The sequence below is a fragment of the Neopsephotus bourkii genome, unplaced genomic scaffold (assembly GCF_033783945.1).
Source record: "Neopsephotus bourkii isolate Nb327-2 ecotype Australia unplaced genomic scaffold, CSIRO-AGI_Nbou_v1 NB_845, whole genome shotgun sequence".
NCBI lineage: Eukaryota > Metazoa > Chordata > Aves > Psittaciformes > Psittacidae > Neopsephotus > Neopsephotus bourkii.
This window is the reverse complement of record NW_026901341.1, coordinates 318,895-329,977: the sequence shown is the minus strand read 5'-3', so window position 1 is coordinate 329,977 and position 11,083 is coordinate 318,895.

The window sequence follows — 11,083 nt, the reverse complement described above, 5'->3', positions numbered from 1 at the left end:
AAGTGGCCTTTCCTCCCCAGGCGCTTACACAGCCAGCAAAACCAGCTGAGAAGTGGCATTTACTGTTTTCTCCCAGGGTACAGTCTCCTGCAGAAGGAAGAAGCAAGAACCAGAGCATTCCTGATGTAAACCTCAAGTATGAAGCTAATGGTAGACATGTGAGCAATAAGCACAGCCACCACCGTGTAACGCCAGCTTTCTCCACTCATTTACTCTCACTCAAGAAGCTGGCAAGTTGTCTGCAGAGCCAGTTATTCTTGCTTCAAAAGCCTGAGCTTTAGGACTGTGGTTCTGGGGAGCCACATGAAAATGAAGACAATGAAGTAAATGAGCACTTCCTACATGCAACAGCTTGTTGTGAAAATGAGGAAAATAACTATCAGCTGTGCAGTTATTACAGAGATGGTGTTCTTGCATGTTATACTGCTGTAATTGCTAGGAGTTTTGAATATTATGAGAAAGGGGGTTTTGGCTGGCTCCTGACAACGCTATGGAATGTGAGCATAGGATACAGTGCCATGTTAGGACAATGGTGCCTCGAGCCCTGTCTTCACTTCCAACAGCAGTCATGAGCAAATGATCATGGAAGAGTAAGAACAAGATGACCACAAAAGGTGTTTGCCCTGAAGTGCTGTCCTGCTTCAACTGCTTTCAGCTCAGGTGTCTTCTGAGATGGATGTGATTTCTGGTCAATGATACCAGCCACACAAACACCACACTCCTCAAGGGGACTCCCTTCTTGGGGTTCTTGCCCAGTTTCCCCTTGAGCCCATGTATATGTTTAGCACTCAAAAAGCCTCAGGCAGGAAGCTCCACAGATCTATTGCCTGCTGAATTTACGAAACCCACTCATTTCTGCTGTGTTTCTGGCTCTGGCTCCCTTTGAAGACCCCCACTTCTTGCTTTTCCAGGCCCTCTGTCATGCCTCTTTTCAGACATTTCTCTTAAACCCAAAACTCATACCTCAGTTACACCAAAACTTGTCAGTATGAATCCTTGTCTCCTTCTGCTGTCCTCCTTTTGCAGTCCTCCTCTGTCCTTTTCAGGTGAGAAAACCCAACCCACGGACATTATTGAAGGTATGGATGGACTGTGGATTTAGAGTGCCATGAAGACATACTCTGTCCCTTTCCTTGCCATGTTTTATGTACAACTGGCTTTGACCACTTCCCACCGCTGCCTATAGCAACCCCAAGATGTTGCTCCAGAGCAGCACCTTCTGTCTCCACTGTGTCATCTTCCACCTATCTTCCTTCATGTCTACCTCTCATTTTACTTGGTTTCCAGCAGCCTTTCTGAACTTCCCCCTGGCTGCCCATGTCCTCCTCTTCACCACCTTCAGAAACTTCATCTCATAAGCATGCTATCCCATCCCACCACTCACCTTCAGTTCAGCATGGCTCCTGTAAGAGACTGTCTTGGCTCCTTGGCTCATCTTGGCTCCTGTAAGAGACTGTCCTATGTTTTACCTGCCTAGGACCAAAGACATTGAGTGAGAAGGAGACTCCAAATAAGAGGACTAATTTCTGCTATAGACCATTTGCATCTTCTCAAAAATGTGTCTCAAATCTTTACTCTTCACTCTTCGAGTAAAGAAAGAGCATGCCCAAGAGGTTAGGAACAAAAGCTCTTCATTGAATTTTTACCTATATTTATACAGCACATCTCAGATGCTCTCCTTATGCTTTCCCCATGAGACAGTATGGAAGCATCCTGGAGACAATTCAGAAGTTATCCTTTTTTCCCCCCAAGAATGTCACCCCAGGAGGATATGACACAGCTGGTAAAAGCATAGAGCTCTTTATCCTGTTTCTTAAATACCAGACTCTTTTTCATCCAAGCACGTGTTTATGAAGTTCTTCAAATCTTAACATGAACAAAAATTCCCTGGAGTAGAGTCTGGCATCACACCACGTTATGTATCATTATAAAAGACAAATTCCAGACACCAGGATATTCAGAACAGACCAGAAATAAAAGGAAGAAACACAGGGGAAATTTAAAGAGAAGTATGTGGGAGGGATGTTTAATGCAATGTTAAAGCAGGACTCATGTATTTAAGCAAACGCCAAGTGACTAAAGGAAATGCCTGTTGCAGTGTTCATTTGCACAATTCAGGCCCTTTTCATTTCACAGATCTCACAGTAACATCAGCCCTAAAGCACCATGTTTATCTGCTCACCCTCACAGAACTACAGCCACAGGCGTATACGCTGGTGGCTTTTTAAGCCCCTGGAGACACGCAAGGTATGAACACACATTGTGTGTAGAAATAAGCTATCTACAGTGGGTCTGAAACCACTGTGCTTCACTTGAAGTCATGGAAGAGAGACCTTGGGGAAATAAAGTCACTCAGCTATTTCTGTGCATCAGTTTTCCACCAGATTTTTCATCAGTGCTTCCCTGGGAAGCAGCAGCAGTTGGGCCATGCTTCCTGCCTGCAGCTCCCAATTTGCAGTTCATGCAAAATCCTCCTGGCTCCAATGACCCTGCCTGCCCTCAGCAATGCAGGCTCCCCCTTTACAACAACCAGATGGATTGCTGGTTGGAGCGTGCAACTGCTTTATTGCAGCCATGATGGAGGTCTGAAACCATGCTAGCCTCTAACACTTTTGTCCCCAGCGTGGTGAAACCAGGAGAGGTGAGGCCTTCATCATTTGAGCTTCTCCCATTTACTGCAATGCTTTAGAACACTACCCTGCATACCCATCAGTTAAGAAGGTGAAGGGTAACTCCACCAGGTTATGTAGGAGCCTCCAAAAAGATGCTCCAGGGGCTGGAGCACCTTTCCTATGCAGACAGGCTGAGAGCTGGGTTTGTTCAGAGAAGAGGCGGTTTCCAGGAGACCTTATAACAGTCTTCCAGTACCTAAAGGGGTCAACAAGAAATCTGGAGAGGGACTTTTTACAATGGCATGTAGTGACAGGACAAAGGGGAATGGCTTTAAACTGACAGAGGGGAGATTTAGATATGATATTAGGAAGAAATTGTTTACTGTGAGGCTGGTGAGACATTGGAACAGGTTGAAAAACCTGTGGCTGCCCCATCCCTGGCAGAGTTCAAGGCCAGGCTGGATGGGGCTTGGCGCAACCTGGTCTAGTGGAAGGTGTCCCTGCCCATGGCAGGGGGTTGGAACTAAATGTTTTTTATTGTCCCTTCCAACCCAAACCATTCTATGATTCTACAATTTCTCTCTAGACAGAGTTTGGGAACGGATGTAAATAGGATTTTATATATAGATGTATCTTTAACATACTTCCCATTTAGTGAACATGACTTAAGGACTTCCTGAACAGAAAACCGCACTTGTGCACAACAGCCACAGGCAAAGCTGTCGCCTTTGAGTCTCCCTATTCCTGTTTGATATCTGCAATCTCCTACAGAGATCAAAACTTCATTGATCTCCTCTCCTGGTTTAGATGAAGGACAACAGTGTTGTTGAATTCAACCACAGCTTTCTCTGCTTAGAGGTTCAACTGCAGCAAGTTCCTTTGCTTCTCCAGGCAGGAACCACAGGGACCTGGAGAGTTACCCAACCCAAAATAAACAGGGAATTAATTTCATCAAGTGCCCTTGCTTTTTGGAGGCACGAAAGCCAAAGGACTGAATCATAGAGGTGGGGAACGAAGAACTCTTCTAATTATTAAGTACCATTAAAAATTTCAGTGCAGAACTCATCTATGTAATTAGGTCAGTATTAATTACCCCAAGTTAATGATTGAGATCTCTCTGCCATTAAACACCAGGTACATACAACAAACATCCTGAAACAGGGAAAATCCAAAAGGGACCACCTGACAACAAGGAAAATGAACCAGGGGGAAGGTTATTACACTGTTAATGGCCCAACTGAGAGCAGAACCAGGAGATCCATGTTCTCTCCTGCCCTAAAATATGCTCAGAGTAGGGAAAAAGCATCTGCGTTTGTGAGAGGACCCTCATATGTGCTGGAGCAGCCTGGAAAGTGGGATAGAGAACCAGGCATCATCCAAGAATTACTCTGCTGGGCCCATGCCAGTTTCTCCTCCCAAGACACAGGCATGTATTTCACTTCTCGTTGAGCCGGGAAACTTTCTAGCAGGCAGCTGCAACTACATCACACAGTATGGCTCAGGCAACACACAAGGGAGCTGGAGAATATGACAAATTTTGGCACATGTAAATGCAACTTTGGCATAGGAACTAGTAGGAAATCAGTTCCAAAGTTAGATCAAACATGAATATTTTGAAAACCTTTGAGAAGCTCCAATTAGATCCCCAAAGACAACGCCTCCATAAGGCCCCTACTGTGGCATTCACTTTCTGGCAGCTCTGAGGCCAATTTTTTCACACTTAATATTCTTTCACTTGCAGCTAAAATGGTTTATCTTGCTTTCCTGTGAGGAAGAAGGGACAGGAATTCAAAATCAGGAGGCTAGAGGAAAATAAATGGATAATCAGCACTGAGTAAGAACTGCTGCCACAGATCACATGAAGGTACAAGTTCATAGAGGAGAAGCAGCTCTGCTCAATGCACCATGTAACCAGTAACTGACCACCTATAAAGCTTCCATTGTTTTCTGTGATACTTTGTTACTAGATCACAAGGGGATCGGGTTTGTCATACCAGCCATTGCTGTACCACCAACACCCACTGAGGATGGTCCATTCCAAAAGGGTAATAAAGATGTCCTTCATGCTAAATCCATGTGCCATGGATTCTGAGGAGGTAACAGCTCCCTCAATGCATGTTTTCCTCCATGCCCAGAGTGGTTCAGTAGCACTGCAGGCTTTTACTAAGTAGAAGTAGATGGCGCAGAGCAGTGACTGTATACCATACGTACATACTAGCTCTCACATGGTTGCTACATGTCCTACAACATGATGTTTTGCTCAGAAGTCGCTACTGCACAAGTCAAGCCTTTCAGTTTTCAGGCATGGATTTGATAAGGAAGTGGAGTGAGTACTTGTGTCCACTCACAGTGGAGACAGCCAGCTAATGATCCTCTCATTCTTGGAGTGCCAGACACCGAATTTTCATACAGCACATAATTCTGTTGCAGGGATCTTTGCCAGAGCATGCAGTGAAATTAAAGACAAATTCCAGGAAGTTATTTAGGTTATTTTTGTTGCTTGTCACTAACCACCATGGTCTAGAAGCAACTTCTAATCATGATTAAAGGCTCTCCTGAGCTACCAGAAGCATTTTGTTCTTCCAAAAGGCCTGAAGGACCCATCTAGCCTTGGTTTGGCTCAATACAGCTCTTTCTCAAATCTAAATTGGAACAATCCGGGTTAGATCTATACAGAGAATGGATGACAGCTCTAACAAAAAGAATTCTCAGACTCATCCCAATGAGAAACCTCTCTGAAATCTGAAGGGCACAGACAGAGATGGGTTATGCAGCTTGCCTCTCCTGAAACCCATCCAATTCCTACTATCGTAAAGCATGGCTTATGTTTGAAGTTTCTTGATAGTGATCACAATTATCTTCACCCAAACACCATTAATATTTTTTCCTGAGCACCTGGGGTGATATCAAAACAATGCAGGATAGATTTAAGAAAACCAGAACAATTCACTGGCCTCTCTGGCATTTATTTTTGCATAAGCAAAGCAGTCAACAGCTAACAAGATGATGAAATTCTCCCTCTCAGGTCTCTTGGGCAGCTGCCAAACCGATGTCGAAAGCAGAAGTCTGTTTCCTCACACAGCAGAAAGACTGAAAGGAAGGGAAAACAGGCAAGCTCCTTTGGTTTTACATCTTAAAAAGAAATCTGTCACTTCACACTGTGAGTAACATGGCATCTGTCTTAGTGAGAGTTCATTTGTTCCTTCAGCTTAGCCTGTAATTCCCTACCCTGGCTGTTCCTTACCTGAAAGCTTTTGGGGATTTTTGCCCCTCCTTGTTTTTTTTTAATCATTTGTAAATGCTTCAATATGGCACAATCAGAAATGTGATGGAGATTCTGGAAAACACAAGGGGTCTCCAGGTACAAAAATCTGCTTCTATTTTCTTCAATAATGTTACTGAAGAACACTTTGAATCTCAGTAAAAATTTGGCCTATAACTGCCTGTTTTTAATCTCACCCCTACTCACAAGGTGAGCTTTCAGGTTTGACTTCTGTAGAGATGACCAATGCTAGCCTCCCTTCTTGGCTGAGTAGTTCTATAGACCAAACATAAATCACACAACTGTTTCCAGCTCTATCACAACAAACAATACAACACTGCAGAAAACCAGGAAAACAAGAGCACAAAATGTAGCAAAACCATTAAGAACCTGCGTGATCCTACAGGTAAGAAAACTGAAAAGAAGGGACTTTAAGGATGATGCTGTTTTCTGCAGTTACAGCTCCAATTTATCATGTAAAGGACTGTGTTCTTAAAAGGAAATCACAGTTTTTACAGAGGGCTATCAAATGCTCATCACACATGCATTCTTGATGGTCTGCCAGCATCACACATGTGATGTCCCCAGAAGAAGACAGAATTCAGACAGTCCTGAGATAATTGGCTTTTCTGGAGGAGGAATATCAGTAGTAGTGGTAGGAGTAGTGGAGAAAAAACAGATGACGCATTTCAGCCACATGAGGAAACAAATGAATGAATCACGTACAACCCCCTCACAGAGAATAAACAGCAAAAAGCAGAATTCGGTCAAAATTCAGCCAGAGGGATGGAGGAAGAGGGGAAAGGGACACAAAAATACAGCCACAACAAATGCCGAGCTGCAGATGTTGGCTTTAAAAGCTAACAGGGGATATATCTAGGGATTAGTTCTAACCCTTGTAGAAACTCTCTCCAAATCTGCCCTGGAGTAGTTTAGTTTGAAGATACAATGGCAGCACAAAAGGTAACTCTAAAATCAATGAGAAAGTTTACAGCTTGATTTGCAGCTCAGCACTTCCCCCCACCCCTTACTCCACTGACTCAAATGGTTTGAATCAGGCTCCAAGTCAGTGATGTTTAGGGTTTCTTTAAAGCTGAATTCCCAGGTGATTCCCCAGTGAACACTGTCCAAACTCTCTCTCCTCCACAGTCCAAAGGTGTGTCACTGAACATGAAGCCACAAGATCATCAAGTACCTTAAGACTACTGTGTCTGAGAGCATCCAAATCCATCTGCTAGAGGGAGGAAAATCCAACCATTCCAGTGAATCCAAAGAGGTGTTTCTGTTTCTCAGTAAACCTCGAGGTTTACTGGAGAGGGAAGCACTTTGTCTCCACCAACACCTGAGACAACACAGAACAGAGGGGACAAAAATGTCACAAGGGAAGAAAGACGGATGCATTTAGATGGGGAGCTTAGGGGGGACGACTGGAAATGACACAGGTCGTTAGCTGAACAAGCAGAGGAAAGTCAAGGAGCCTAGGAATTAGAGGAGTGATTTGGAATTTTTTCACTATGGAATTTGAGATTGTGTAAATTTCTATCTTGATAAATCTGTAACAGGACATTCACTATGCATTCATACAAACCCCCCTCCCAGAGAGAGCAGGGTAAGACTGAAAGAAGGACCTGACCAAAGGTCAGTAACTTTACAGCAACAGGAAAGATCCCAAAAGCAGAAATCCCATCTCTTCGTTGTCCTTTGGGGCTGAATGAATTCCCTTTGAGCCACCACAACACTGACATCCCAATCCACCTGTGGTCAGAACTGAGTGACCCTTACCAGGCCTCTGCGACAGTATCACAGACCAACCAGACTACTCCTGAGCTGGAAAGGAAATCTGGGTTATAAACTTACATGGACAAGTTTTGAGACCTCCCTTGATAGTTCTTCAGAGAGCAAAGCAGCTGCATGCTGCCAAGTGCCCCAGTCCCTGAAGCAGGGAAGGGTGCAAAGCTGTAAGTACTTAACTCATGATCTGAAGTCCTTAGGCTGAGGGGCAGTTAAAATAAAACTAAATTACTGCAATAACACACAAATACAGAAGAAAATTGACAACACACAGACTTACACGATAACAGACCCTGAAGTGAAGACTGACACACCAAGATCAGCAGATGTCCAACTCATATTTGCTCAGTCAGATGCTAGACACGGTACAAGTGTTTTCACTGATGAATGAAAACAGATTGTCTTTTCAAAAGGCTGGTGTGCAAACAACCACCCCTCCGCAGAGTCTAGCCAGCATTGTTTGAACACTACTTTGAGCAGGCTGAGCCAATATTACACTGAGTAGCAACCAAAGACCTAATTGAGCACAACAAAAGAAAACCTGACCTGCTCAGTCCTCAATCATCCCTGACATTTAGAAAATACACTTAAGTTTCTCAGTATACAGTTTGTAATTAAGTTTCCCAGTATACACTTTGTAGTATGTGGAGCTACAGGAAAACGAGACATCAAATTATTCCCGAGAGGTTAAGATCAAGAGTGGCTCTTTGCAACCCTGTCTTTATTCAGCTTCCATTCTCGAGAAAACCACTAGCAGATGTCTGGGTAGCATGGGGCTTGTTGGCCATGACAGCTTCCAGAACTGCATTTGCTTTACTAAAGTTCTCACTCCCACTCATCTCATCTTCATCCAGCAAGGAACAGGGCAAGAGCTTTAAGAATTTAGAGGAAGAGGCTGAAGAGAATTTGGTGATGTTCTGTACTCATGCTGAATGACACCCCTCCTTTCAGACCACCTCTTGCCCATTACTGTCTGTAAAAAGGGCCCATTAAGCAGATCTCCCTGCCCTATTTGCTTGCTAAGTTGGTTTCATGGTCATTCTTTGAAAAGGAAATAGTTCAGCGTAGACATGAATTCATTTGGATTGGTGCCTTCAGGCAAGCACAACTACAGTTGAAATCTTATGCGTATGAGGTGTTAATATGCCAGAAAGGAAAGGAGGCCAGATTCCAGCGAGTAAACTGCTTACTGTAAACTAGATCAGCACCACAGGAGCACTAGACAAGAGCTAGATTGCTCACTGCCACACCACAAAACCCCAAATTAAGAACTACCTGCGTGGGGATCCTTGTTGAATTGCATACCTAAAGCAAAAGCTTTAACTAAACTCTAATCTGCATTTTTCTTGCATTCTTCAGTGAAAGCTCTTTTGAAGTTCGGCTTTCAGTACTTCCAACACTGAAAAGCAGAAAGGATTGTCAGGAATTCTCTTATCACCAGTCAAGTGGCACATTTCACTCAAGCATACATAACAACACAAAACTGGGTAGGGGGAAGGGATTCAAGAATAGGTGCAGACAGTCCAAGTAGACAGGCAGAATGTTTTTTATTTAGGAAAAAGGGAATGCCATCTTCTAGAAGATAAACACAGTAATTTGGGCATTAATTATAGCTCATTTACCTTATCCAAAGGCCTCCAATTCCTCCTCCCAACTGGATTTAGAAGGCCTGAGCCTTTATACAAACAAGCTAATGGATTCTAATGGCTTACTCTGATGCAATGTCATTTAATCAGAGCAGTGCTTCCATTTTCCCTGCTGTATTCAGGGAAGAGAAAAAATAAAGACTACATCCACATTTATTTGCCTCATCTAAACACCTCCCATTGTAGTCAGTTTTTCTCATGCTTTAATCTTACTGGACTCTTTCCTCTCCCTTAAATTTAAGGGGGTGAAAAAAGTATCCATTTTTAGCTCCCTGTTATTTCTCAGATCACTTTCCACTAAAGTAACTCCAAAAGTCATTCATATGTTTGTTTATTTTATAGTAGTTACCAGTTTTTGTTCACTGTTTCCTCAACGCAAAGTTTGCTTCATTGGAAAACATCCTGTATTTAAAAAAAATAGAAAGATTCACGATTTAATTACCTTAACAAACCAGGAAAACAAACAAAATGCAACACAACCAAAGCAAGAAACAACAGCCTAATACTATATCTGCTTTTTAAAGACTTTTCATCTTCCAGTTCCCATCTGTCGCCAAATCCCTTTCCCACCTCATGTTGTTTCTTTTGGTTGCTTTCCATTTCCTTATCTCAGTTCTTATTTATTTCACTTACTTGTTACTCCACACACTCCCAGTTCTTAATCAAGACAATTCTTTCTCCATGGGAGTGGACCGGAGATCCAATGGGACAGTACAGTCACCAGTGCGTCTCCACACCCAGCATAAACAAAACCAGTCTGCCCAATTTCTTCAGCTGTACCTCTTACTTATTTAGCCCACTGAGGCCACCTGCTCAGTCTTTTCTCTCCTCTCTTATCTCTTCACAAGGCAGGTAGATGCTTTCTCACAGCATTCCTCCTTGGTAAGTATCACTCAGCCTGTTTTCCCTTAGTTGTGTCCTACACAGGAGGCCTGTTCTTAATCTCATGGTTACAGGAAGGGTATGAAGTAATTAATTAATGCTGCCACTCCACCAATCCCACCCACTTCACTAACAGGTTAATATCACATGTGCACTCCACCCTCTCTTAACTCATATGATTTAATTCTCGGGCTCTTTTCCTGTCCCTTTGTTCTTGCAACCTGCTCTTGGTCAAGCCTGATCCTTCCCTTGTCCTCATGACTACCTTTAGTGCTCACCTGCCTCTCCTCTCTCCCCACCATGTCTCTGCCCCTCCACAGTACCCTCCTCTTCCTCTCTCTGTAGTCCATATAGAATCTTAACACTCTATCTCCACTTGCATTCCCCATCATCAGCATAACTTTCCTTTCACCTGGCCCAAACTCCTGACAAAAATCCCACTAATATTTAAAAGGAAACTAGGTGCTGAGCATGGCCAGGAAGCAACACACGTACAGTAAAACCTGCAGCTCATTCAGACAGGTGCAATTCCCTATGAGGAACGACAAGGCACAGAGGCGAAACCTCACAACACAATACCAGAGCACAGACCATCTTCAATCTATGTTGGTTGGCGTCATCATGAAGAGAAGGTGGGAAGAGAAGACCACCTCACCTTTCCCCAGACGAAAAAAAAAAATCACCTTCTTTAAAGTCAATGAAGGAAGAAGAAAGCAGGTGAAGGAACCAAAGAACTTGTAGCTGCCAAGTTATTTCAAGCAAAACCTGAAGTGCCAGCCATTCAATCTATTCCTTGATTCCTTTCAATTGTACAAGCAGTGTTATTGTACAGGCAATTATTTCTGTACACACTATTTTTCCTACGGCACTTCATGTTCCCTGGCTTTTGC